This window comes from Oncorhynchus clarkii, chromosome 12 (genome assembly GCF_045791955.1).
Source record: "Oncorhynchus clarkii lewisi isolate Uvic-CL-2024 chromosome 12, UVic_Ocla_1.0, whole genome shotgun sequence".
Taxonomy (NCBI): Eukaryota; Metazoa; Chordata; class Actinopteri; order Salmoniformes; family Salmonidae; genus Oncorhynchus; species Oncorhynchus clarkii.
The window spans coordinates 41,386,475-41,411,038 of record NC_092158.1 but is presented as its reverse complement, the minus strand read 5'-3'; positions in this window follow the sequence as shown (position 1 = coordinate 41,411,038).

Genomic DNA, 24,564 nt, shown 5'->3' with positions numbered 1-24,564 from the left:
CTAATGATTTATTATTTAAATATTGAAAGTGTGTGGACTATGGAGAGAAACACAATGGTGCAGTTTCAGGCCATGTGGCGGAAAGTGATGCGGATGCTGGAGATGGGGGTGTGTGCTTGCGGGTCTGGGCAGGTGTGATGTAGTTGATGTTTGCATGATGTTGTCATTTGTATGTGTATGTTTTGTATTGTTTGTAAAATATAAAGATTCTAAGCTGACATATGGAATTGCTTTAAGATGGTCATACTATGGATCATTTATCTATTTGATTTAGAATTTTAGGACCCCTTTAGGTATCAAAATAAATGATCAAAAAAATGTTAAAATATTATACAAAGTGGAGAGCACCAAAACAAAGTCTCCCCTTACCATAGAGTGGTCATGTTTGTATGTAAAACTGTTCGGACGCTACAGACGTTTTCGTGAGAAGACCAGTTTTCGGGATGTCTCATGTTAGGACAAACACCACTCTAGCTCTGCCACCTTTCACCGTAGATGTGGAAGTGCAACATAGTCGGATGCGGTGGATTGAGACGCATCCAATGCAAAAACAGATCCACATTACACTACATGACCCAAAGTATGTATACACCTGCTCTGTGAACATCTCATTCCAAAATCATGGGCATTAATATGGAGTTGTTTCCCCGTTGCTGTTATAACAGCCTCCACTCTTCTGGAAAAAGGCTTTTCACTAGATGTTGGAACATTGCTGCGGGGACTTGAATCCATTAAGCCACGAGAGCATTAGTGAGGTTGGGCACTGATATTGGGCGATTAGGCCTGTCTTGCAGGTGGCGTTACAATTCATCCCAAAGGTGTTCGATGAGGTTGAGCTCAGGGCTCTGTGCAGTCCAGTCAAGTTCTTCCACACCGATCTCGACAAACCATTTTTGTATGGACCTCGTTTTGTGAACAAGGGCATTGTCATGCTGAAACAGGAAATGGCCTTCTCCAAACTGTTGCCACCAAGTTGGAAATACATAATTATCTAGAATGTCATTGTATGCTGTAGCGTTAAGATTTCCCTTCACTGGAACTAAGGGGCCTAGCACGAACCATGAAAAACAGCCGCAGACCATTATTCCTCTGCCACCAAACTTTACAGTTGGCACAATGCATTGGGTCAGGTAGTGCTCTCAATCCATATTAGTCCGTCAGACTGCCAGATGGTGAAGCGTGATTCATCACTCCAGAGAACGCTAACTCCGCTAACCAGAGTCTGCCTGGCCATTGAAGAGCTACCAAGATGATGGATAATTCTTGTTCACACATTCTGTTTAGAGGTAGGAGAATCAAGCATAGAGGAGGAAACGCATAGAGCATCACCAATGCGCCCAGACCCAGTGGTGTGTATCCCGTTATCGCAAAGAGCAACGGGCTGTGCTTGTCTATATGCAATGCGTATAGATCTTCGATGGTTTCACCAGATCTAAGCATGACCGAGCACCCCCTGTTGAACAGGGAGAGGAACTGTCGGAACGGCCGTCTGATAGTGTAGCCCGATAAGAGAGAGAATCCAGCTTGACGCCTATGTATTCTATTCTCTGTGTGGGCACCGAACAGATATTTTTGTGATTTATCTTAAACCCTAACTCGGTGAGGTGGGGTACAAGGAAAACTGTGTCTCATACCACTTAATCCTGTATCAGGCCAGGTCTCAATTGTAAATGAGAACTTGTTCTCAACTTGCCTACCTGGTTAAATAAAGGTGAAATAAAAAAATTAAAAAAATAAAAAAGCAGGAAATTGTTAATCTAAGCGGACACTCTTAGCCCCTTGGTTCTCAGGGGTGCTAGAGCCACCTCTACACACTGGAGCCAGTGCTAGCCCGAACGGTACAGCAAGGTATTCGTAGGCTATGCCTTGAAATACAAACCTGAGAAACCTCCTGTGTGCTGGCAGGACGCTTATATGAAAATACGCTTCCTCCAGGTTGACTGAAGTGAACCAGTCACCTCAACGAATAGAGTGAGACAGCACGTTGAGCGTAAGCATACTGAACGTGTACTTTCACAGAAAGCTGTTGAGGATCTATAGGTCCAGAATGTTGAAACTAAAACTCTGTTGAAAACAGGTGGTTTCATAGAAAACTGCAGTCTGTATCCCCTTGTGACTGTGACCCAGGGTTGGACTGCGCCTGCGCAAGTCACCCACACTGTGGAAGATTTTAGCTCACCAGTGGTTCCGAATATCCTCTGGTGGTGTTGGAGTGAGTTGCCCCTTTGTGTATTTTTGCTCTTGGCCAGGTGCCTGGATGCGACAGAGACTTTTTTAACATTAGGCTTTGGGGACATGCTTGAATGCGACTGGCAAGTTGTCTTCCTACCTCGGTTGCTTGTGAAAGCACTGATGGGAGAGTAGTGGCACATGGGGCATCTCAGGGGATGAGTGAGATTGCCTTGTCTTCCCTGTAAGAGGTTGCATAAAGAAAAGCTACTGCATGAGGGGTAGGGTTCTAGGAACACAGACGGGCCTCTTCCCCATTTTGATAGCCCTAGCTCGGATGAAACGTCTTCTCTCCAGGAGAGTCAGGTGGGCAAGACCTCCGTGCGTCAAACTGTGGGTATCAGCCTGCTGAGTTGCTGGGGGTTTTGTGTTACAGAAAATACTGGTGCCAGCCGGTTACCCTCTCCCATCCTTGCCTGCTATCATAGCCCAACATTTGCATGAGTGTGCCAGTTCTGGGGCAGGAGCAGAAGTCCTGCTAGGTTCTCCCTGTGCAGGGGTGGCAGGCTCCATCATTCTGAGAAGTAGTATTCCTCATGCAAACTGTAAGCTAGCTAGCATTTGCCTTGCAGCTAATAGCCTAGCTAGTTAGCACACTGCTAGCTGGAGAAAGAAAAGTGCTTTTGTTTGTGTAGCTAGCCCCTGCGGCGAATTGCATGGGTTAGCTTAAGCCTTGCGGCGAGAGCTAGCCTTTGTATGGTTAGCTAGCCTTGCAGCTAGTCAGCCAAGTTAGCGAAAGCCTTGTGGCTATGGCTAACCAAATCTCGATAGCTAGCCGTGTGGCAACTTTATAAATACTTTATAAACGTTTTGAGTGACCAGTGTAATTTCTCACAAAGAACACGGACATGCCATTGCTAGTCATTACAGCAGTAACTTAACTGATGCTCCTTAACCCTTTACAATCATGGGAATTGCCCTATATGGATAGGGAAACTTGAATTGTTTTTTACAGAAGAAATATGAAAGCATGGCATAAGCATGGTAGCAATTGAACGTTAACAGTATGGAGGTTATGGGAAAATTATTAGACCAAAGTTGAGGACACAACAGTTCACCTGCCACAAGACTGAATGAAAACATTACATTGTTGATTTATTACATTAAACATAGTAATCATAAACATCGACTCTGAATATGGCACGTGTTTTATAGTATGAACATGTGTGAAGATGTTTGGCTTGTTTGAATGACATCAAAGCGGTATTTATTATAATCCTTATTATAATCCATAGTCTCATCTTTCAAAATAGAGAGTCCTCTTAATTTACAGTGTTTCTCTCACTCAGACAACAACAAATTTGCCCAATTAGTGGGAGGAATGGGGACAACTTCTTGTCACGTGCGGTGCTCAAGTTCAGAATGGCTGTCAGTCAAAACCCATACAGCGCTGTGAAGCACAGAGCCTGGGCTCTGACGTAATTTATAGCATGTTACTGTACAGCCACAGGGTTCAAATTTAGGCGCTTATAAGTGCCCAAATCTACCATTTCATTGGTACAAGTGTAAAGGGCAACGGTCTCAAAATAGCCTAATCATAAAACAGGGAGATACAGCCTACACACAACAATTGGCCGGACCAGCCAGTTTTAATCTAGTGGATTTTTATTCCATCATTACTGATGATATTTGATTGAGTTACATGTATGATTTACAGGTAGACACTTGCAGTTACAAATGTTACATGTATGATTTACAGGTAGACATTTTACATTTATGATCTGTAAAAATTATTATAAATTGCTAACATGTACTCACGTTTGAGGGCACAAGCTCAGGTAGGTACATAGTAAAAATATTATGAAAATATGAAATCTTTTTAAATAGTTTTTATACATATTCAACAAAACGGCTTGAAATGACTGAAGTGCTTTCTAAATATAGTAGCAATCAATTTATAAATGAATGTAAGATTTCATCTTTCTTTCTTAGTGACAGTACAATATTGACACCCTTTCATATAACTGACGACAGAGACCTTTCTTTTCCCTAAACGTCCACTGAATGGCGCAGAGACACCATCAAAATCTCTGCAGACTCGTTACAACTTCAGCTGAAGCCCTTTCCTGCAGTCAATAACCAAAAGTGCCCTCTGGCCCTTATAGATAAAGTGTAAAATTGGGATCGAAACTCAAAATGGAATACATTTCAACTCTATATCTGACATGGTACAGATGTGTTCTTTTTTAACCCCATAACCATTTATGTGAGATGTATACCTTTGTTTCAAAGTAGATTTGTTTAAGACTGTTTAAGATTTGTTTACCAAGAATCACTCTGTGTGACCCTGATTTAGCCCACTTTAGTAAAACGTTTTTTTTTATGCACAAAGAGATGTTGTCTGTCAGTGATCCAAAAGAAAGTGGTTTATGAAATTATATATTTTTTTCATTTTGAGGGCTTTGGCTGAGAGTTTCCTTTCACGGGGGTGGAGACCGGAACTCTCAATTTCTAACGCATATGGACCCAAATCTTAATCACGCAGCTGACCAAATTATGCAAGATTTTACACTGAACAAAAATATAAATGCAACATGCAACAATTTAAAAGATTTTACTGAGTTACATTTCATATAAGGAAATCAGTCAATTTAAATACATTCATTAGGTCCTGTGGATTTCACATGACTTGGAATACAGATATGCATATGTTGGTCACAGATACCTTTAAAAAAGGGTAGGGCATGGGTTAGAAAACCAGTCACCACAATTTGCCTTTACAGTGCTACACATCTCCTTCGCATAGAGTTTATCAGGCTGTTGATTGTGGCCTGTGGAATGTTGTACCACTCCTCTTTAATGGCTGTGCGAAGTTGCTGGATTTTGGCGAAAACTGGAACACGACAATCCAGAGCATCTGAAACATGCTCAATGGGTGACATGTCTGTTGAGTATGCAGGCCAATGAAGAACTGGGCAATTTTCAGCTTCCAGGAAATTGTGTACAGATCTTTGCGACATGGTTTTCTCTCTGTTATGATTGCACAACAATACACACAACAATGGATGTAACAAAACAAACACACACCAAAACAATTAACTATGTTTGATCAGTCATGGCGTCTTCACCTCTTTTTAAATTTTGCACTTGAAGGACCACCTCAGTCTTCCAAATCAAAGTGGGAATAAAAGCTGAGTGCTCCTTTTAAAGCTGGAATCTGTAGTTGGTGAACCTGCCTTGTCCGTTTGGGATATTACAACAACAAAGTAGTTACTTCAAACAACAAACATTGTTTTTTCCGCTCTGGTAAAATTGCATGCCAGATAGAACACCAGAATATGTAGGGGAGAGTAGGGTAAACTGAGCCATTTTTATATTTCGCGTCACTCCGTCAAGGGAAATATCGTATTCTTTGTAATAAGTATATATATGTATATACAGTGCCTTGCGAAAGTATTCGGCCCCCTTGAACTTTGCGACCTTTTGCCACATTTCAGGCTTCAAACATAAAGACATAAAACTGTATTTTTTTGTGAAGAATCAACAACAAGTGGGACACAATCATGAAGTGGAACGACATTTATTGGATATTTCAAACTTTTTTAACAAATCAAAAACTGAAAAATTGGGCGTGCAAAATTATTCAGCCCCCTTAAGTTAATACTTTGTAGCACCACCTTTTGCTTCGATTACAGCTGTAAGTCGCTTGGGGTATGTCTCTATCAGTTTTGCACATCGAGAGACTGACATTTTTTCCCATTCCTCCTTGCAAAACAGCTTGAGCTCAGTGAGGTTGGATGGAGAGCATTTGTGAACAGCAGTTTTCAGTTCTTTCCACAGATTCTCGATTGGATTCAGGTCTGGACTTTGACTTGGCCATTCTAACACCTGGATATGTTTATTTTTGAACCATTACATTGTAGATTTTGCTTTATGTTTTGGATCATTGTCTTGTTGGAAGACAAATCTCCGTCCCAGTCTCAGGTCTTTTACAGACTCCATCAGGTTTTCTTCCAGAATGGTCCTGTATTTGGCTCCATCCATCTTCCCATAAATTTTAACCATCTTCCCTGTCCCTGCTGAAGAAAAGCAGGCCCAAACCATGATGCTGCCACCACCATGTTTGACAGTGGGGATGGTGTGTTCAGGGTGATGAGCTGTGTTGCTTTTACGCCAAACATAACGTTTTGCATTGTTGCCAAAAAGTTCAATTTTGGTTTCATCTGACCAGAGCACCTTCTTCCACATGTTTGGTGTGTCTCCCAGGTGGCTTGTGGCAAACTTTAACCAACACTTTTTATGGATATCTTTAAGAAATGGCTTTCTTCTTGCCACTCTTCCATAAAGGCCAGATTTGTGCAATATACGACTGATTGTTGTCCTATGGACAGAGTCTCCCACCTCAGCTGTAGATCTCTGCAGTTCATCCAGAGTGATCATGGGCCTCTTGGCTGCATCTCTGATCAGTCTTCTCCTTGTATGAGCTGAAAGTTTAGAGGGACGGCCAGGTCTTGGTAGATTTGCAGTGGTCTGATACTCCTTCCATTTCAATATTATCGCTTGCACAGTGCTCCTTGGGATGTTTAAAGCTTGGGAAATCTTTTTGTATCCAAATCCGGCTTTAAACTTCTTCACAACAGTATCTCGGACCTGCCTGGTGTGTTCCTTGTTCTTCATGATGCTGTCTGCGCTTTTAACGGACCTCTGAGACTATCACAGTGCAGGTGCATTTATACGGAGACTTGATTACACACAGGTGGATTGTATTTATCATCATTAGTCATTTAGGTCAACATTGGATCATTCAGAGATCCTCACTGAACTTCTGGAGAGAGTTTGCTGCACTGAAAGTAAAGGGGCTGAATAATTTTGCACGCCCAATTTTTCAGTTTTTGATTTGTTAAAAAAGTTTGAAATATCCAATAAATGTCGTTCCACTTCATGATTGTGTCCCACTTGTTGTTGATTCTTCACAAAAAAATACAGTTTTATATCTTTATGTTTGAAGCCTGAAATGTGGCAAAAGGTCGCAAAGTTCAAGGGGGCCGAATACTTTCGCAAGGCACTGTATATACACACATACAGTATTTCAGGATGTTTTTAGAAAAATCTAAATTAATGTAAATACTACAATTTTGAAAACATAGTTTGTCTCTAGGCAGAATTTACCCCGGGCACAGGGTAAGTTGAGGCTCGTGAAAGGGTAAGTTAAGACGCCTACACATTTCTGTACTGAATTAAATATTACCACTACCTTTTTACAACCACATCTACCTTTATTCCCCAAACACAATTCAACACAATCACAATCGCTTGGTCTTTTAATAATTTTAAGCATCTTTTAGCACAAGCTTAACTCCGAACAAACACTTTGTACTTTTTAACACACTTTTATCGTAGAACAGGCCCTTTTGTTACCTCATATCCAAGTGATAATGCCTTTCATTATGCCTGGGAAGAAAACACTTCAATTTTCTCAACTTGCCATTGGCTCAACCATCGGCTCAACTTACCCCAAGGCAAACATTTTGACTATAGAGCTAAAAGGATGCACTTTCATACCTGGTTTAGGATCTCATATTGAAACGTATAGAGACCCCAACTGATGTATAGAACAATCTTAAAAGTATCTACTTTGGTTTAGATACAAGCATCATGACACCTCTAACACAATACATTCATTTGACTTGGTGAAAATCAGTTTTGTGTATGGTTTCTAGAAACAAGGGTGGTTCAACTTATCCCTCTGGCTCAACTAACCCCACTCTCCCCTACTGTAATTTTATTCACCACACTGCCCGACTCTCCTTTCCTCCCTTTCGTCAACAAAATAGTGGCGCTGTTCCATCTTATGCAGATTTCAGATTTCAGATTTCATTTGAAGAGAATCTTTCAACCACAAAAAGGCATGAGTGGTTTGCCTCAGCTAACCTTCCCCCTGTGATGGACAGTCAAACAGCAGCCTTAACCTTGATGAAAATGAGTCCATCTTATTAAAGCCTGTTCATCTGTTAAACCCCTGTCACCTAATTATAATCTCCTATTAATTTCTGCCCTTTAATAACATTGCCCCTTTTTTTATCAGGGACCACAGGTCAATACCAATATCCTGTTTTGTGAAGGCAATCAGATAGCCATTATTTACATCTCTCTAATTAAAGAACCTTTTCCCCTCTCCTTATTGCTTTATAAACTCATAATTTCCAAATGTATCATGCCTTAGTGCTTTCTCTCATGCAATTTCACTGTGCCATCAAAAACATATTACAATGCATTAGTGTGTACTGTAAGTGTGTGAGTGAATTATGTGTGTCCATAGGTGTAATACAAAATGTGCAGTGCTTGGTGTGCTTGGTCATATGGCAGCTGCTCGGCCTCCGACCGCAAGGCACTAAAGAGGGTAGTGCGTATGGCCCAGTACATCACTGGGGCCAGCTTCCTGCCATCCAGGACCTCTATATCAGGCAGTGTCAGCGGAAAGCCCAAAAAATGGTCAAAGACTACAGCCACCCTAGTCATAGACTGTTCTCTCTGCTACCGCATGGCAAGCTCTACCGGAGAGCAAAGTTGAGGTCCAAAAGGCTTCTTAACAGCTTCAACCCCCAAGCCACAAGACTCCTGAACAGCTAATCAAAGGGCTACCCAGACCCCTCTTTTACGCTGCTCTTACTCTCTGTTTATAATGTATGCATTGCCACTTTAACTCTCCCTACATTTACAGTTGAAGCCGGAAGTTTACATACACTTAGGTTGGAGTCATTAAAACTCGTTTTTCAACCACTCCACAAATGTCTTGTTAATAAACTATGGTTTTGGCAAGTTGGTTAGGAAATATACTTTGTGCATGACACTTTATGCATGACAAGTCATTTTTCCAACAATTGTTTACAGACAGATTATTTCACTTATAATTCACTGTATCACAATTCCAGTGGGTCAGAAATTTACAGACACTAAGTTGACTGTGCCTTTAAACACCTTGGGACATTCCAGAAAATGATGTCATGGCTTTAGCAGCTTCTGATAGGCTAATTGACATAATTTGAGTCAATTGGAGGTGTACCTGTGGGTGTATTTCAAGGCTTACCTTCAAACTCAGTGCTTGACATCATGGAAAAATCAAAAGAAATCAGCCAAGACCTCAGAAAAAACATTGTAGACCTCCACAAGTCTGGTTCATCCTTGGGAGCAATTTCCAAACGCCTGAAGGTACCATGTTCATCTGTACAAACAATAGTACGCAAGTATAAACACCATGGGACCACGCAGCCGCCATACCACTCAGGAAGGAGACGTGTTCTGTCTCCTTTAGATGAACGTATTGTGGTGCGAAAATTGCAAATCAATCTCAGAACAACAGCAAAGGACATGGTGAAGATGCTGGAGGAAACAGGTAACAAAGTATCTATATCCACAGTAAAACGAGTCCAATATTGACATAACCTGAAAGGCCACTCAGTAAGGAAGAAACCACTGCTCAAAAACAGCCATAAAAAACAGACTACGGTTTGCAACTGCACATAGGGACAAAGATCGTACTTTTTGGAGAAATGTCCTCTGGTCTGATGAAACAAAAATAGCACTGTTTGTCCATAATGACCATCATTATGTTTGGAGGAAAAAGGGGGAGGCTTGCAAGCCAAAGAACACCATCCCAACCGAGCAGCACGGGGGTGGCAGCATCATGTTGTGTGGGTGCTTTGCTCCAGGAGGGACTGGTGCACTGAAAAATTGAACTGAGCTGTGTCAGAGCAAGGAGGCCTACAAACCTAACTCAGTTACACCAGCTCTGTCAGGAGGAATGGGCAAAATTCACCTAACTAATTGTGGGAAGCTTGTGGAAGGCTACCTGAAACGTTTGACCCAAACCTGAAACGTTTGACCCAATGCGCAGCATGGTAAGGGTCCATGGTTGTTTATTTAAAAAACATAAACTGAACACTATGAATACAAAAACAATAAACGTGAACAAACCAAAACACTACCGTGTAGCGACAAACACAGACACGGAAACAATCACCCACAAACCAACAGTGAAACCCAGACTACCTAAGTATGATTCTCAATCAGAGACAACTAACGACACCTGCCTCTGATTGAGAACCATACAAGGCCGAAAACAGAAAGCCAACCTAGAAACACAAAACAGAGAGGTAGCTCCGGACTTAGAGGTAACTCAGGCTGGTTGACGGCTCTGGCAGCTTCTGGCTGACTGATGGCTCTGGCAGCTCCTGGCTGACTGACGGCTCTGGCAGCTCCTGGCCGGCTGACGGCTCTGGCAGCTCCTGGCTGGCTGACGGCTCTGGCAGCGCCTGGCTGGCTGACGGCTCTGGCAGCTCCTGGCTGGTTGACGGTACTGGCAGCTCCTGGCTGGTTGACGGTACTGGCAGCTCCTGGCTGGTTGACGACTCTGGCGGCTCCAAGCTGACTGGCGGCTCCATGCTGACTGGCGGCTCTGGCGGCTCCATGCTGACTGGCGGCTCCATGCTGACTGGCGGCTCTGGCTGCTCCATGCTGACTGGCGGCTCTGGCGGCTCCATGCTAACTGGCGGCTCTGGCGGCTCATGACAGACTGGCGGCTCTGGCGGCTCAGGACAGACTGGCGGCTCTGGCGGCTCAGGACAGACTGGCGGCTCTGGCGGCTCAGGACAGGGGGGAGACTCTAGCGGCTCTGGACAGGCGGGAGACTCTAGCAGCTCTTGACAGGCGGGAGACTCTAGCAGCTCTGGACAGACGGGAGACTCTAGCAGCTCTGGACAGACGGAAGGCGCTAGCAGAGCTGGACAGGCGGGAGCACCTATACACAAAGGACGAAGAGACAGCCTGGTGCGGGGGGCTGCCACCGGAGGGCTGGTGTGTGGAGGTAGCACTGGATGGACCGGACCGTGAAGGTGTACTGGAGATCTTGAGAGCAGGGCTGGCACCTTCCGCCCTGGCTGGATCTTCACCCTAGCCCGGCAGATGTGGGGAGCTGGGATGTAGCGCACCGGGCTAGGCACGCGTACTGGGGACACCGTGCGTTCCAGCGCATAACACGGTGCCTGACCAGTACAACGCCCGCCATGGTTAGCACTGCTAGGAGTACTGTAGCGCTGAGCTGGCACAGGATGTGCAGGGCTAGGTAGGTGCACAGGAGGCCTGGTGAGGCTGGCACAGTCTTCACCAGACGACTAGCACGCACCTCAGGACGAGTATGGAGAGCTGACCCAGGTGCCATCAAAGCCCTGACACGCTCCGTCGGGCGAATGCCGTGCCTCATGCACCAACACAGCACCTCCCTCATAACTCTCTCTTCCAATTTCCCCATTAACTCCTTCACTGTCTCTGTTTCGCTCACCTCCAACACCGGCTCTGGTTCCATCCTTGGCTCCTCACGGTAAACAGGGGGAGTTGGCTCAGGTCTGACTCCTGACTCTGCCACACTCTCGCTGTGCCCCCCACTCAATACATTTTTGGGGCTGCCTCTCGGGCTTCCATCCTCGCTGCCGTGCCAGCTCCTCGCAATGCCGCCTCTCTGCTTTCGCTGCCTCCAGCTCTGCTTTGGGGTGGCGATATTCCACTGGCTTTGCCCAGGGTCCTCTCCCGTCTAGGATTTCCTCCTACGTCCAGGAGCCTTGTGTCTTCGGCCGCTGTTGCTGCTGCCCGTTACCACACCGCTTGGTCCTTGGTTGGTGGGTGATTCTGTAAGGGTTTTCCTCCTCCTCTTCGTCTGAGGAGGAGAAGCGAGAAGGATCGGAGGACCAATGCGCAGCATGGTAAGTGTCCATGGTTGTTTATTTAGAAAGAATAAACTGAACACTATGAATACAAAAACAATACATGTGAACAAACCGAAACAGTACCATGTGGCAACAGACACGGAAACAATCACCCACAAACCAACAGTGAAACCCAGGCTACCTAAGTATGATTCTCAATCAGAGACAACTAACGACACCTGTCTCTGATTGAGAACCATACTAGGCTGAACACAGAGAACCAACCTAGAAACACAAAACATAGAATGCCCACCCAACTCACGTCCTGACCAACTAAAACAAACAAATAACACAAGAACTAGGGTCAGAACGGGACAGTATGTAAACTTCTGACCCACTGGGAATGTGATGGAAGAAATAAAAGCTGAAATACATCATTCTCTCTACTATTATTCTGACATTTCACATTCTTAAAATAAAGTGTTGATCCTAACTGACCTTAGAATATTTTTTGTCAGGAATTGTGAAATTTAGTTTAAATGTATTTAGCTAAGGCGTATGTAAACTTCCGACTTCAACTGTACATATTACCTCAATTACCTCGACTAATCGGTGCCCCTGCATATTTTGAATCTGTACAAGTACCCCCTGTATATAGCCTTGCTTGTTTTTTTACTGCTGCTGTTTAATTATTTGTTTACTTTTATTTTTTTCATTTTTTGATTAAATCAAATAAAATGTTCATTGTCACTTATTTTTTTGTTGTAAAGCACTGTTGGTTAAGGGCTTGTAATTAAGCATTTCACTGTAAGGTCTACCTGTTGTATTCGGTGCATGTGACAAATATGTGTGACTGGAATGCGGGCACATTGCGTTTCTCCATATTTCAAATGGACCTCAAAATGGGACAGGTTGACAGTGGAGACTGAGGATAGTGTCACCTATTATTCAACCCTATCTCAACCCTATGCATTGATAATGGTAAGTTTGCCTGATGTGCTGCCAACCAAATGTTTAAAACATTTTACTCTAGGATGTGCTTGACTGGGTCCTATTCGTAGGCTATGACAAAAGATTATTATAGATAACTTCCCTTTTCATCTGACTATACACCTCATTTTCAAACGTTGCTATGGGCATAGCCAAACAACGGAAGTGATGGATTTGACTTCCTCTTTACTTCCCTACTGCAGCACACCGGGGGCAAACTTGCCACAGTAAATTATTTGAGAGTCAATTTAGAAAGAATAAAAAATCAAGTAAACAAGTAAGTGTATAATTGTATATTTATTTCAATCAAGTTCGCTAACGTTAGCAAGACTGCTGTTGTGTTGTGACAGAGTTAAGGCCCATGCCATCCACCAAGCCAAAAGTCTTAACTATAACGATAGCTATAGTGATAAAATATAGGCTACATGACCGAGCATCCACAATAGAGGAAAGTTTATCATTCTACATTCCTACACCTTTCAATCAACTGATCAACGCATCCTACTGCACACTGCTATTAATAGGGTGGTAAACGAGACCATTCATTAGGTATTTAACAATAGGATACTGGTTCAGACCATTTAGTGCTTTCAGTGTGTTTTCATTGTCATAGTGAAAACTGCAAATAATACTGGCTTGGATGCGTTGGATTGAGCTCGGGTCGATTCCGGTGTGAGTTATCTAGCCCAAATGTATATATTACTTGGGGCTCGGGCCGAATGGGGCTACTCTCTGGCAAATGATTACATGGGCTGCTTTATATAATTAACATTTAATTATTTTGTGGATGGAGCCTCCCAAGTGGCGTAGCGATCTAAGTCTCTGCAATCTGCGTTGCTACAGATGCTGGTTCGAGACCCATGCCGGCAGCACCCGGGAGACCCATGAGGCGATGCACAAATGGCCCAGCGTCATCCGAGTCAGGGGAGGGTTTGGCCGCCCGGGGTGTCCTTGTTCCATTGACTTGTGGCGGGCCAGGTGCATGCACGCTGACACGGTCACCAGGTGTATGGTGTTTCCTCCGATACGAAGTGTTTTTTGTGGATGGGTATAATTTGTATGTCTAAAATGTATAATAGTAATATATAAAATTACTAAATCGGGAAATGTTGTATACATTCACTTTACATTTGCATCGGGCCGCTTCTGGGGGGATTCTGGTAAAATGCAGGCAAAGTTGGCTGAATTCCAGTAGATGGAAACGGCCCAATGTACTTGGGCCGACTCTGGGCAGTCATTCATTCTGATTCCGGGGCGAGTCCGACACCCGATTCCGGGCTGATTCAATCAGTTCCTCATTGCTAGCTGGGTATCCCCCTTTCCCCTTTTCCCTTTCTTGTGCAACTATTTTCAATGCATCAATGAGTGCAACAATTTTATCATAACAGGCCAAAAGGGATCACACCATTGCAAATGTCTCTCCTCAACTTGCATTTTCTATGCTGTAGGCCTGTTTTACATTAAGCAATTAACAAGAGCAAGCCTGCTTCTTTCCCGAATAGGCTATAAGGCCTAGTATTTTTTCTTCTTCTTCAAAATAGCTTTTTCTAGGATTTAATAGAGGCCTGTTGTGGAGAGACTTGTGTAGCTTGTTGCATACGGGAGCAGCTGGAAGAGAGAGGCAAGTGATGTGTAGCCGAAGTAAGAAGCTAAATATTATATAGATATTAGGCCTTTCATTAGCTAAATATTAGCCCTATAGGCTAAATATTTACCTGTCAAAGTGCAAGAAAAATAAGTAACCAGATTATGAAATGGCAGATCTGTTGTGCGTTTCTCCAGGCTGCGCTCTGTGGTGCCCCGGCATGCAAAGCCCCACTATTGATTAAATCAAATAAAATGTTCATTGTCACATGCTTCGTAAACAGCAGGTGTTGACTAACAATGAAATGCTTACTTTACGGGCCCTTCCCAACAATGCAGAATACAATAAATAAAACATAATAATAGAAAAACTATTTTAACACTTGGGATAGATACACAATAAGCAATGATAGCTTGGCTATATACAGTGCCTTGCGAAAGTATTCGGCCCCCTTGAACTTTGCGACCTTTTGCCACATTTCAGGCTTCAAACATAAAGATATAAAACTGTATTTTTTTGTGAAGAATCAACAGCAAGTGGGACACAATCATGAAGTGGAACGACATTTATTGGATATTTCAAACCTTTTCAACAAATCAAAAACTGAAAAATTGGGCGTGCAAAATTATTCAGCCCCCTTACTTTCAGTGCAGCAAACTCTCTCCAGAAGTTCAGTGAGGATCTCTGAATGATCCAATGTTGACCTAAATGACTAATGATGATAAATACAATCCACCTGTGTGTAATCAAGTCTCCGTATAAATGCACCTGCACTGTGATAGTCTCAGAGGTCCGTTAAAAGCTCAGACAGCATCATGAAGAACAAGGAACACACCAGGCAGGTCCGAGATACTGTTGTGAAGAAGTTTAAAGCCGGATTTGGATACAAAAAGATTTCCCAAGCTTTAAACATCCCAAGGAGCACTGTGCAAGCGATAATATTGAAATGGAAGGAGTATCAGACCACTGCAAATCTACCAAGACCTGGCCGTCCCTCTAAACTTTCAGCTCATACAAGGAGAAGACTGATCAGAGATGCAGCCAAGAGGCCCATGATCACTCTGGATGAACTGCAGAGATCTACAGCTGAGGTGGGAGACTCTGTTCATAGGACAACAATCAGTCGTATATTGCACAAATCTGGCCTTTATGGAAGAGTGGCAAGAAGAAAGCCATTTCTTAAAGATATCCATAAAAAGTGTTGTTTAAAGTTTGCCACAAGCCACCTGGGAGACACACCAAACATGTGGAAGAAGGTGCTCTGGTCAGATGAAACCAAAATTGAACTTTTTGGCAACAATGCAAAACGTCATGTTTGGTGTAAAAGCAACACAGCTGAACACACCATCCCCACCGTCAAACATGGTGGTGGCAGCATCATGGTTTGGGCCTGCTTTTCTTCAGCAGGGACAGGGAAGATGGTTAAAATTGATGGGAAGATGGATGGAGCCAAATACAGGACCATTCTGGAAGAAAACCTGATGGAGTCTGCAAAAGACCTGAGACCGGGACGGAGATTTGTCTTCCAACAAGACAATGATCCAAAACATAAAGCAAAATCTACAATGGAATGGTTCAAAAATAAACATATCCAGGTGTTAGAATGGCCAAGTCAAAGTCCAGACCTGAATCCAATTGAGAATCTGTGGAAAGAACTGAAAACTGCTGTTCACAAATGCTCTCCATCCAACCTCACTGAGCTCCAGCTGTTTTGCAAGGAGGAATGGGAAAAAATTTCAGTCTCTCGATGTGCAAAACTGATAGAGACATACCCCAAGCGACTTACAGCTGTAATCGCAGCAAAAGGTGGCGCTACAAAGTATTAACTTAAGGGGGCTGAATAATTTTGCACACCCAATTTTTCAGTTTTTGATTTGTTAAAAAAGTTTGAAATATCCAATAAATGTCGTTCCACTTCATGATTGTGTCCCACTTGTTGTTGATTCTTCACAAAAAAATACAGTTTTATATCTTTATGTTTAAAGCCTGAAATGTGGCAAAAGGTCGCAAAGTTCAAGGGGGCCGAATACTTTCGCAAGGCACTGTACATGGGGAACCAGTATGAGGAAATTGTGCAGGGGTACGAGGAAATTGAGGTAGATATGTACATATAGGTATTAAGGGGTAAAGTGACAAGGCAAACGGATAGACCTAGGCCTACATTTTTAGACAAGACAACTATTATACCTGGGCTACACAGTGCAATGAGTAACGTACTATAGATATCAAGTGCATTCAAAAGTATTGCCCATAGGCTGTAAATTGCTGTGATGTAGGCTAATTTGAATAACCGCTCACACCTCCTGTTTTGTTTTATGATGAAATAACTGCATAGGCCAACAGCTTGGGCCTGATTATGCAACCATTTGGATTCGTTTGGGTCTATTCTCGACAGTTTAGAAGGTCCAGAAAGGTACATTAAAAGGTCTCTCATATGGTGTAGCCCTATTTTGTCAGGATGTAGCCCAGTGTTAAGATAGGGCAAGAGCAAGCGTGCATCTCTCCTCCAACAGGCTATTAGTAGGCTAAAGAAAACAAGTTTAAATAAGCGTCCAACAAGCTTTTGCAGTCTGTTTTTTTCTGGGACTCCACAATATTTAAAAGTAATAGCCATGTCAGCGGAGAGGCCAGGTGAGTAATTGCGCAACACAACAATGAAGACAGACAGGCTCGAGATGTAGCCTATATCCTAAATTAGAAGCGTATGCATATTAGCCTGTCATTCAAAAGTTCTATGTTAGGCTGAATATTGCAGTGATTATATCCAGTCAATTTACACAGTGAAAGAAAAAAAAAGTTTAGCAGATAAGGAAATCATATTAAGCTACGATGTGCGCTCCAGAGGCAGCACTCTGAGTGCCCTCCTGTCCCCGGGTATGCAGCTCGAAAAGGGACCTTATTATTTACGTTTATTAGGGACAAGAAATGTATCCTACCCAGGCTACAACAACAGAATGTGATGAAGAATTATATTACTGTTTTCAAGTGAGTACTAAACTCTAGTTTAGGTTGTAAACTGCAGTGAATAGCCTATATGTCATTTGAATAACCTCTCAAAAGCCTGCCATTTTGAATGCATTATCATCATTTCAGAATAACCAGTTGTGGAAAAAGTACCCAATTGTAATACTTGAGTAAAAGTAAATATAACTTAATAGAAAATGAAAGTGAAAGTCACCCAGGAAAATACTACAAGTATTTGGTTTTAAATATACTTAAGTATCAAAAGCAAAGAAAAAATAATTTCACATTCCTTACATTAAGTAAACTAGAAAGCACAATGTTCTTGTTTTTTTTATTTACAGATAGCCAGGGGCACACTCCAACACTCAGACATAATTTACAAACTAAGCATTTGTGTTTAGGGAGTCCACCAGATCAGAGGTAATAGGGATGACCAGGGGTGTTCTCTTGATAAGTGTGTGAATTTGACTATTTTCCTGTCGTGCTAAGCACTCTAAATGTAACAAGTACTTTCAGGTGTCAGGGAAAATGTATGGAGTAAAAAGTACATTATTTTCTTTGGGAATGTAATAAAGTAAAAGGAGTCAAACATAGAAATAGTAAAGTAAAGTACAGATACTCAAAAAAACTACTTAGGGCTGCAATCCTGTTAACGGGATCGATATGACAACAGCCAGTGAAAGTGCAGGGAGCCAAATTCAAAACAACAGAAATCTCATAATTAATATTCCTCAAACATACATGTATCTTATACCGTTTTAAAGGTAATCTTGTTGTTAATCCCACCACAGTGTCTGATTTCAAATAGGCATTACAGCGAAAGCACCACAAACGATTATGTTAGGTCACCACCAACTCACAGAAAAACACAGCCATTTTCCAGCCAAAGAGAGGAGTCATAAAAGAGATAAAATGAATCACTAACCTTTGATGATCTTCATCAGATGACACTCATAGGACTTCATGTTACACAATACATGTATGTTTTGTTTGATAAAGTTCATATTAAAAAAATCTCAGTATATATTGGCGCATTACGTTCACTAGTTTCAAAAACATCCGGTGATATTGCAGAGAGCCACATCATTTTACAGAAATACTCATTATAAATGTCGATGAAAATACAATTGTTAGACATGGAAATATAGATATACCTCTCCTTAATGCAACCGCTGTGTCAGATTTAAAAAAAACTTTACGGAAAAAGCAAACCATGCGATAATCTGAGACGGCGCTCAGAAAACATTTTTTATCCGCAATGATGGAGTCAACAGAAATCAGAAATAACATTATAAATATTCCCTTACCTCTGATGATCTTCATCAGAATGCACTCCCAGGAATCCTCGTTCCACAATAAATGTTTGTTTTGTTCGATAATGTCCATTATTTATGTCCAAGTAGCTACTTTTGTTAGGGCGTTTAGTGCACAAATCCAAATGCTTGTGCTGGTCCAGCCGAACGTCGGACGAAAACTTCAAAAAGTTATATTACAGGTCTTAAAAACATTTCTAACTAAGTATAGAATCAATCTTTAGGATGTTGTTATCATAAATCTTCAATAACGTTCCAACCGGAGAATTCCATTGTCCGTAGAAAAGCAGGTCGCTATCATGTGAAATGCGCGTGACCTGGATCTGGCTCTCTGCCAGACCACTGACTCAAAGAGCTCTCATCCGGCCCCACATCACAGTAGAATCCTCATTCAAGTTTCTAAAGACGGTTGACATCTAGTGGAAGCCTTGGGATGTGCAACATAACCAATAACCCACTGTGTATTCAATAGGGGCTGGGTTGAAAATCGACCAACCTCAGATTTCTTCTCAGGTTTTTACCTGCCATATGAGTTCTGTTATACTCACAGACATCATTCAAACAGATTTAGAAACTTCTGAGTGTTTTCTATCCAATACTACTAATACTATGCATATATTAACAACTGGGACTGAGGATCAGGCCGTTTACTCTGGGCACCTCTGGGCACCTTTCATCCAAGCTACTCAATACAGCCCCTGCAGCCATAAGAAGTTAAGTAGTACTTTAAAGTATTTTTACCTAAGTACTTCACACAACATTTTATGTCATAAAACCTATTATGTGTTAATCTGATTACAGTGCTCTGTTGCAATTATTAATTCTACAAGCTTTCCCTTACAGAAACATGTGTTTTTGGAACACTTGACGTGATCATGTGAGCGTGCATAGTTTCATGTTATTACATGTTGCTTTACTTGTTGTCACATGCTATCACATTAACTTCGCATAAGATCACATGTTTACATGTGGAATTTGTGTGATTTATCTGTAAGGGTTATGTAAGGCAAGGTTACATTTATCACCATACAGTAGACTTTGTAACAACGTTTGTTTTAAGGTGTTATTCATAAAACACTAACCTTGTGTTGTTGTCTTGGCCTCCATCTGGCCCACCAGTGGTTGGTTCCCTGGTGCTCACTGTAGGAACTGATTGCCTGTAAAATCCATATATTCAATGATTAAATCAACTACTTTCAATGTTTGCATTGAAAATACTATCCGCCTTTTCATGAAGTAGATTTATTGAATGTCACTCGTTCTATTGCACTCTATTTTAACCAAACCTGTGATACCAGTTATTATCAGTAGGTGTCACTATGCACTAGCTAGTAGAAAAAGACTGATGCCGTGATGGCTACCTGTTTCTATCCGTGAAAGTTATCATTGTGCTAAAATGTATAATGTCTCTCTTTCTGCATTAGCTGTCCATTGGTTGGACAAATGTGTTCATATTGTCTCTGTAAACTTCTCTGTGGTGGAATTTGTAGGTTTTTTACTTTTAAGACAGTGACATTTGCACCACACACATTTTTGAATGATCAGTGGAAGTAAAATAATATGCCATTATTGGACTAACAAACTGGCTGTCTAACCTTTTCAGGAACTTCAGTATCCCTTGGCCTATGGTAGCAGCAGATAATTTCATCTTTATCTTGTGCCAAACACATTTATTGAGTCTAAATGATTTTACATTAGCTACTGGCTGCATGATCGCATCAAACAGGCAGCTAACGTTAACTAGCTAGCTATCTAGCTAGGCTACTAAAGCTAATGTTAGTAGATTTATTAGCTAACGTAAACTCACCCCATTCCGTACAAATGTGCGCAACCGCGACATTCAAACAAGGCTGCAAAGAAAACTAATGGGACTGTAGCAACTGTGTTGACTTCAAAATCATGGTAATGGCTCTATAGTATTGGAGAAAAGTTGAAAAAAACTGACCCTCCGTTACATCGTGACGTGTCATGCCGTAACGTACAGCACGCATAAAGCAACTATTTATGTCTTACAATATCTCTCCCCCAGGTGTAGCACTTCTCTCATCATTTAAAAACAAGAAATGGACAGTGACGGGGGTAAGGGGGGGATACCTAGTCATTTTTTGCGTCATCACTGTAAGCGATTGTCACTCTCAAAGCCGCTGTTTACTTCTGAAGATCACTTTAGCACCGCCCTAAAAACCCGATTCAAATTCGACTGAGATGTAATGACACATTATATAAACTCTTTATAGTGTTTTATTTACATTTTTGAGGCGATAAGGTGATAAGTTGGACAGATCAAGTGAAAAAAAGGCATTTTCCCACACATCTCCTCTCCTTCTCACTACCACACGTTAGTTTCGCTTCCCCACCCGCCATTTTTAAAAAGACCCGAAGGAGCTCATTGCCTTCTTCAATCATGCAGAAACGGGCAGCGTGGAGGTCTCGGCATGAATTCTGTTGGAAAGGGGAGAAATTGTGCTTTACAATGGTATTGACATTATAGTTGATCTGAAAGTATTACGTTTTCTGGTGCTAAAATAATTTCAATTGTACGGACCAAGGCGATGTACAAAAGTGAGTGAGTTAGTTTTAGCTATAGATTGAATAATTCTAGCTAGTTTTAGAGGACAACTAAACTGCTTTTATAAACTTATTTTATTAACACATACCTTCTTTTCCATTAACATGTGTTCGCTCTCTCATGGGGCAGGCAACCAGGCAGGCAGGAGAGGAGCGTGAGCGAAGAAAAAAATAAACAAGTGCAGCATGCAGAGTCAAACAATGATGTTCTGGTGCAACCAAACATAGTTGTTGAGAGGCGTGGTTGGTGAGGCTCTGTGGAATGTAGCTAGGAGACCACTGTTACTGACAGGTTAATGCACCTGTTGCAGCATGTGTGAAATCCCAGGGACAGGTTGTATTCACGAGACGGAACGAGATGGAATTAAGAAATATATAATTATTAGGATGAGCAATGTCGGAGTGACATTGACTAAAATACAGTAGAATAGAATACAGTACAGTCAAAAGTTTGGACACCTAATCATTCAAGGATTTTGCTTTGTTTTTACATTGTAGAATAATAGTGAAGTCATCAAAACTATGAAATAACACATATGGAATCAGTATGTAAACATTAAAGTGACTAGTGTTCCATTATTAAAGTGGCCTGTGATTCCATGTCTATATATATAGGGCAGCAGCCTCTAAGGTGCAGAGTTGAGTAAGCAAGTGGTAGCCGGCTAGTGATGGCTATTTAACAGTCTGATGGCCTTGAGATAGATGTTTTTCAGTCTCTTGGTCCCAGCTTTGATGCACCTGTACCTACCTTGCCTTTTGGATGATATCAGGGTGAACAGGCCATGGCTCGGGTCGTCGATGTCCTTGATGATCTTTTTGGCCTTCCTGTGACATTGCGTGCAGTAGGTGTCCTGGAGGGCAGGCAGTGTGCCCCCGGTGATGCGTTGGGCAGACCGTACCACCCTCTTGAGAGCCCTGCGGTTGCGGGTGGTCTAGTTGCTGTACCAGGCTGTGATACAGCCCGACAGGATGCTCTCAATTGTGCATCTGTAAAAACTTTGTGAGGGTCTTAGGGGCCAAGCCAAATCTCTTCAGCCTCCTGAGGTTGAAGAGGCACTGTTGCACCTTTTTCACCACACTGTCTGTGTGGGTGGACCAATTCAGATTGCAGTCCCGTCGATGTGGATGGGGGTGTGCTCCCTCTGCTGTTTCCTGAAGTTCACGATAAGCTCCTTTGTTTTGTTGACGTTGTGGGAGAGGTTATTTTCCTGGCACCACTCCGCCAGGGCCCTCACCGCCTCCCTATAGGCCGTCTCGTCATTGTTGGTAATCAGGCCTACTGCTGTTGGTAATAGGAACATGAATCAAATGTGCATGTGGTACTCAGATGCATGTCAACCACAGTGATTGTGATTCTCATGTACTTGATAGTAACAGCTCACTGAAAGTCAATAAACCGATAACCAATGGTTCCGCCACACACTGACCCAAGCTCCTACTCAACATTCCACCACAAAGGTTAATAGAACTGCAACCACAGCCACAATGTGGAAGGACTATGTGGACCATTTTGGGAGAGTCGTTCAATACATACCATTGCAGAATGTTTCAAAACATTCAACTAACTGAACACAGCCTTGGTAAATCCTTACAACACTAGCCTCACCCCCTGATGCCCTGCACAACACTTTTTTAAACATACCGTAGGTGAACATCCTATGGTTTATTTAAACATTTTATCATGGAGAGAAAAGTTGTCATCAGTTTTATTCCAGGCTGCAGTGTGAGAGAGCATGAATTATGGTAGGCCAAAAGTACATATTATGATAAAGTGGAGTAATAGCATGCCAAACATTCATATGATATATTTCTACTCTGGTACAGCCAACATTGGAGAAATCAATCAATGTAGGGAAATGAAAGATTACCTTTCTGCAGAAGTAGAAAATGTTACATGAAGTCTTATTTATATTTTGTGAGTTGTGTCCGTAGGAAAGTCTGTGTGGATTTTACTTACAGGTGACCTCAGTTTTCAGAGTTAAAGGCATGTAGAGTTTATTATTTTTTATGTTTTAAATGTACCTTTATTTAACTAGGCAAGTCAGTTAAAAACAAATTCTTATTTACAATGACGGCCTACCCGGCCAAACCCGGACGACGCTGGGCCAATTGTGCTCCACCCTATGAGACTCCCAATCACAACTGGATGTGATACAGTCTGGATTCAAACCCGGGACTGTAGTGACATCACTTGCACTGAGATTCAGTGCCCTCGACTGCTGTGCCACTTGTGAGTTTATCTAAGGACATCTGAATGTATTACTTTGGTATTACTTAAAGTTTCAGGACAGTTAATGGCAAATGGGCAGTAAAGTCATCGCATAATCTAAGGTACTTCATTGCTTTTGTTATTGATCTAAATAGATGATATACTGTGCTTCATTCTACAGCTAGAGGACTCCTGATATAGTATAATATTTTTGTCTTTATCTGTTGTGGTCTAGTACGTACTGTCTTTTTGCTAGCCAGGGCCATCTACTTTAAGTGCTGCTTGTCTTCCCAGTGGTCTGCTTGGTGTGTGAACTGCTGAATGCTCATAATTTGCACATAGTTGTTGACACATCAACCAGGATCAAGGGTCAGGGTAATTTGTGACTTGTTTTGGTAATCAGTGGCTGTATTGAAGGGGGAGTGGTTTCACCTCTCCTAAGCAATCAGCAATTAGGACAGGGAGGTGTGCTTTCCACGTCTGCTAGGCAATTAGCAATTAGTGTTACTTCTTCAGTCTCCCCTGGTTTCTCAGCAGTAGCTATAAGCTGCGGTTGTTTCAGTGGCGAGTTTGTTGCAAAACTAAGACGGTTCTGCCGAGTTGCTCCACACCACTCTCAACTAGTTATTTTCGGATTATCAAATGTTTTGTCTCCTTGTAGGCTTTACAGATGCTCCCCACCCCTTCGCTGCAACCCTTCTAATTTAGTGTACCCTGCGTGCAAAACCCATATGGAATTCCAGGTCTCTGGCAGTGTTTGGACCTGTCGATCTGTGGTCAAGAGTTCATCTCAGCCTATGCTGCCCTTCAGTCCCTTAATTTTTTTTGGCTCTGACGGAGACACTGATCACCCCAGAGAACACTGGTTCTATTTTCTCCAGGTTCTCCTTTCTATGTTCTCTCATAGTCTGAGAGCATCTGGTCGTCGCGGTGGTGGCACAGGTCTATTCATTTCTCATAGGAGATTTCTCACCTGCCCATCTCTTCATTTGAATGCCATATTGTCACTTGTCCACTCAATCTTAATATTATTGTGATCTGTCCCCTCCAACTCACAAGGCAGGCAAT